General features: G+C 38.3%; 1 protein-coding gene across 1 annotated transcript in view; it reads left to right on the plus strand.

The window, feature by feature from the left end:
- LOC126313420 (probable phospholipid-transporting ATPase IIB) overlaps positions 1-5,099 on the plus strand; it is a 40,758-nt gene that overhangs the window by 30,683 nt on the left and 4,976 nt on the right. The gene's annotated exons all lie outside the window — the stretch shown is intronic.

A 5,099-nucleotide genomic window follows, 5' to 3' on the forward strand; every position in this document is an offset into this window, starting at 1 on the left:
ACTATTGTTTTGTGAAGCTCAGTAATTGTGGTGACTGCATGTCACATCTATTTCAGTGTGAAACACATGGTGATTTGGATGCCATTGGTTGGAGTTAAAGTTCTCTAAAACTTTTGACATCTGATCTTAGTCTTTTTTCTCTTTACAGAGTGTGGGTTAATGTTACTTTTCATTAATTTGAAACTTCTACCATGTTTCAGATTTAATATTTTTAACGGTACTTGCATGTTACATTTGTATACCGTCACTGCCATCAAAACCATCATGAATCTACCATCTTAGCTTCTCAGTTTCACGTAAAGTCACCATAATCTACACTGTAACTGACCATGCATGATATTCTCTGTCAGCTTTCGACAAGTGGCAGAGTTTCTTGTTGTTGTTGTTGTTGTTGTTGGGGTCTTCAGTCCTGAGACTGGTTTGATGCAGCTCTCGATGCTACTCTATCCTGTGCAAGCTTCATCATCTCCCAGTACTTACTGCAACCTACATCCTTCTGAATCTGCTTAGTGTACTCATCTCTTGGTCTCCTTCTACGATTTTTACCCTCCACGCTGCCCTCCAATGCTAAATTTGTGATCCCTTGACGCCTCAGAACATGTCCTCCCAATCGGTCCCTTCTTCTTGTCAAGTTGCGCCACAAACTCCTCTTCTGTAGCACCACATTTTGATAGCTTCTATTCTCTTCTTGTCCAAACTGTTTATCGTCCATGTTTCACTTCCATACATGGCTACACTCGATACAAATACTTCAAATACTTTCAGAAACGACTTCCTGACACTTAAATCTATACCCGATGATAACAAATTTCTCTTCTTCAGAAACACTTTCCTTGCCATTGCCAGTCTACATTTTATATCCTCTCTACTTCGACCATCATCAGTTATTTTGCTCCCCAAATAGCAAAACTCATTTACTACTTTAAGTGTCTCATTTCCTAATCTAATTCCCTCAGCATCACCTGACTTCATTCAACTACATTCCATTATCCTCATTTTGCTTTTGTTGATGCTCATCTTATATCCTCCTTTCAAGACACTGTATATTCCGTTCAACTGCTCTTCCAAGTCCTTTGCTGTCTCTGACAGAATTCCAATGTCTTCAGTGAACCTCAACATTTTTATTTCTTCTCCATGGACTTTAATACCTACTCCAAATTTTTCTTTTGTTTCCTTTACTGTTTGCTCAATATACAGATTGAATAACATCCGGGAGAGGCTACAACCCTGTCTCACTCCCTTCCCAACCACTGCTTCCCTTTCATGCCCCTCGACTCTGCCATCTGGTTTCTGTATAAATTGTAAATAGCCTTTCGTTCCCTGTATTTTACCTCTGCCACCTTTAGAATTTGGATGAGAGTATTCCAGTCAACATTTTCAAAAGCTTTCTCTTAAGTCTACAAATGCTAGGTTTGCCTTTCCTTAAACTGGCCAAGGCAAGTCGTAGGGTCAGTATTGCCTCACGTGTTCCAACATTTCTACAAAATCCAAACTTATCTTCCCCAAGGTTGGCTTCTACCAGTTTTTCCATTTGTCTGTAAATAATTCGCGTTAGTATTTTGCATCTGTGACTTATTAAACTGATTGTTCGGTAATTTTCGCATCTGTCAGCACCTGCTTTCCTTGGGATTGGAATTGTTATATTCTTCTTGAAGTCTGAGGGTATTTCGCCTGTTTCATACATCTTGCTCACCAGATGGTAGAGTTTTGTCATGACTGGTTCTCCCAAGGCAGTCAGTATTTCCAGTGGAATGTTGTCTACTCCTGGGGCCTTGTTTCGACTCAGGTCTTTCAATGCTCTGTCAAACTCTTCACGCAATATCATATCTCCCATTTCATCTTCATCTACACCCTCTTCCATTTCCATAATATTGTCCTCAAGTACATCGCCCTTGTATAGACCCTCTATATACTCCTTCCACCTTTCTGCTTTCCCTCCTTTGCTTAGAACAGGGTTTCCATCTGAGCTCTTGATATTCATACAAGGGGCTCTCTCTTTTCCAAAGGTCTTTCTAATTTTCCTGTAGGCTGTATCTATCTTACCCCTAGTGAGATAAGCCTCCACATCATTACATTTGTCCTCTAGCCATCCCTGCTTAGCCATTTTGCACTTCCTGTCGATCTCATTTTTGAGACGTTTGTATTCCTTTTTGCCTGCTTCATTTACTGCGTTTTTATATTTTCTCGTTTCATCAATTTAATTCAATGTTTCTTCTGTTACTCAAGGATTTCTACTAGCCCTCGTCTTTTTACCTACTTTTTCCTCTGTTGACTTTACTACTTCATGTCTCAGAGCTGCCCATTCTTCTTCTACTGTATTTCTTTCCCCCGTTACTGTCAATTGTTTCCTTATGCTATTGCTGAAACTCTGTACAACCTCTGGTTTAGTCAATTTATCCAGGTTCCATCTCCTTAAATTCCCACCTTTTTGCAGTTTCTTCAGTTTTAATCTACAGTACATAACCAATAGATTGTGGTCAGAGTCCACATCTGCCCCTGGAAATGTCTTACAATTTAAAACCTGGTTCCTAAATCTTTGCCTTACCATTATATAATCTATCTGATACCTTCTAGTACCTCCAGGATTCTTCCATGTACACAACCTTCTTTTATGATTCTTGAACCAAGTGTTAGCTATGATTAAGTTATGCTCTGTGCAAAATTCTACCAGGCGGCTTCCTCTTTCATTTCTCTCCACCAATCCATATTGACCCACTATGTTTCCTTCTCTCCCTTTTCCTAATCTCGAATTCGAGTCACCCATGACTATTAAATTTTCGTCTCCCTTCACTACCTAAATAATTTCTTTTATCTCATCATACATTTCATCAATTTCTTCATCATCTGCAGAGCTAGTTGGCATATAAACTTGTACTACTGTAGTAGGCTTGGGCTTCGTGTCTATCTTGGCCACAATAATGCGTTCACTATGCTGTTTGTAGTAGCTTACCCTCACTCCTATTTTTTTATTCATTATTAAATCTACTCCTGTATTACCCCTATTTGACTTTGTATTTATAATCCTGTATTCACCTGACCTAACGTCTTGTTCCTCCTGCCACCGAACTTCACTAATTCCCACTATATCTAACTTCAACCTCTCCAGTTCCCTTTTTAAAATTTCTAAGCTACCTGCCCGATTAAGGGATCTGACATTCTACGCTCCGATCCGTAGATCGACAGTTTTCTTTCTCCTGAGAACGACATCCTCTTGAGTAGTCCCTGCCCGGAGATCCGAATGGGGGACTATTTTACCTAAGAGGACGCCATCATCATTTAACCATACAGTAAAGCTGCATGCCCTCGGGAAAAATTACGGCTGTAGTTTCCCCATGCTTTCAGCTGTTCGCAGTACTAGCACAGCAAGGCTGTTTTGGTTAGTGTTACAAGGCCAGATCAGTCAATCATTTAGACTGTTGCCCCTGCAAATACTGAAAAGGCTGCTGCTCCTCTTCAGGAACCACACGTTTGTCTGGCCTCTCAACAGATACCCCTCCGTTGTGGTTGCACCTACAGTATGGCCATCTGTATCGATGAGGCACGCAAGCCTCCCCACCAACGGCAAGGTCCATGGTTCATGGGGGGAGGAGAGTTTCTTAGTTCTGTTAATTGTAGTTGTCAGCTGCCAATGTTTTCTTACTGAATTTAAACAGGAGTTAAATATTTTTGCATGTTTGCATAACATTGCCTGGGTTTTTTCATCTTTTGACAAATTTGTTAAATATCTCAAAATTTCTCGAGAGAGAGAGAGAGAGAGAGAGAGAGAGAGAGAGAGAGAGAGAGAGAGAGAGAGAGAGGGGGGGGGGGTGGGGGGGGGGGAGGAAAATACTGAAAAAAAACACTGTTGCAATATTTTTATGTAGTATGTCAGAACTGTTGATTTAACTTAAAAGAAAACAACTGCTCATTCAGTGGTGTGATTAGCATAGACTGGCCCTGCAGCAAGGGCTCACAATGCCATTATTTCTTACATAAGTTGCCCCTCATGATGTTGAGTCTCCTATCTGAGTGTACACACTCAGGAAAATGGTTGAAACTGCCAGGATGGAATATTGGGCCTTCTATATTGTTTCAGTGTTACAAACATTCAAATAGGATGTTAGTGTCAGTATTAATGAAAATGAAGTGTGTCTTAGAATTTTGAATAGAAATACAATTTAGATATTTAATATTTGGGTTATAACTCAACACAGCAGTTGCTACATGATGTAAAGTCTGCTATATATACTACATCCTCTGTAACTTTTGAAGCTAAATGTTTTGTCAGGTTATGTTTGAATTTGTATTTGTAATTGTAATAGTTTGGATGGCTTTACTTTTTTTTAAACACAATGCCATCAGGGTCAAAGTGAATCAAGTATTACCCACCGTCAAATTGCTTCTCAAAATATTTCTTTCAGATGTTTACATGTTGCAAACATGGTTAACATTACAGTTTTTCAGAAACCTTTCTTTACTTTATTAACTTATGAGAATATAAACTGAACATTACAAAATTAAATATGTATAAAAAACAAAGGTAGTATTTTGACATTTATTCCTTCGTGTAAAATTATTATATGTAGAAACTTCAGCATGGAAATTTATAGTGAAGAACCCAATACACAGCAAAAAGTCTCTGTGTCTGATATACGAATTGATCAATTATTGATGTATCTGATATACTGTCTAAAATGTTACAAGCCCTAGAAATGCTTTAAGTATAAATTTTGTATTATGAGAATGTCGAAAGAAAGAATATTATGCAGTGTCAGGGTACATATGTTTGAGAAGAGAGGCTGGTCAGTATGTTAAGGAGTATTGAAAGGAGACCTGGAAATGAACACCATTAGCAAACAGAAATGAAAGGAAAGATGATGATGGGTATGAATATATTTGTTGCTAGTCAGTATTTCAAGATTTAAGTTCATGTATTACAGTCATTGTTACTCTGTGAATTATTATTATTATATGGGAAAGATGACTACATGTAGTTTCCATGTTGGTATTTCATAAAAGGTTTTCACTCAAGTTTCTGGTTTATGTTTTTGATGAATACTAGTAATCATTTGCTTGTACTAAATGTATTTAATACTGAAAATGGAATTTATTGTTTTCAG

The sequence above is a fragment of the Schistocerca gregaria genome, unplaced genomic scaffold, assembly GCF_023897955.1.
Source record: "Schistocerca gregaria isolate iqSchGreg1 unplaced genomic scaffold, iqSchGreg1.2 ptg000483l, whole genome shotgun sequence".
Classification (NCBI taxonomy): domain Eukaryota; kingdom Metazoa; phylum Arthropoda; class Insecta; order Orthoptera; family Acrididae; genus Schistocerca; species Schistocerca gregaria.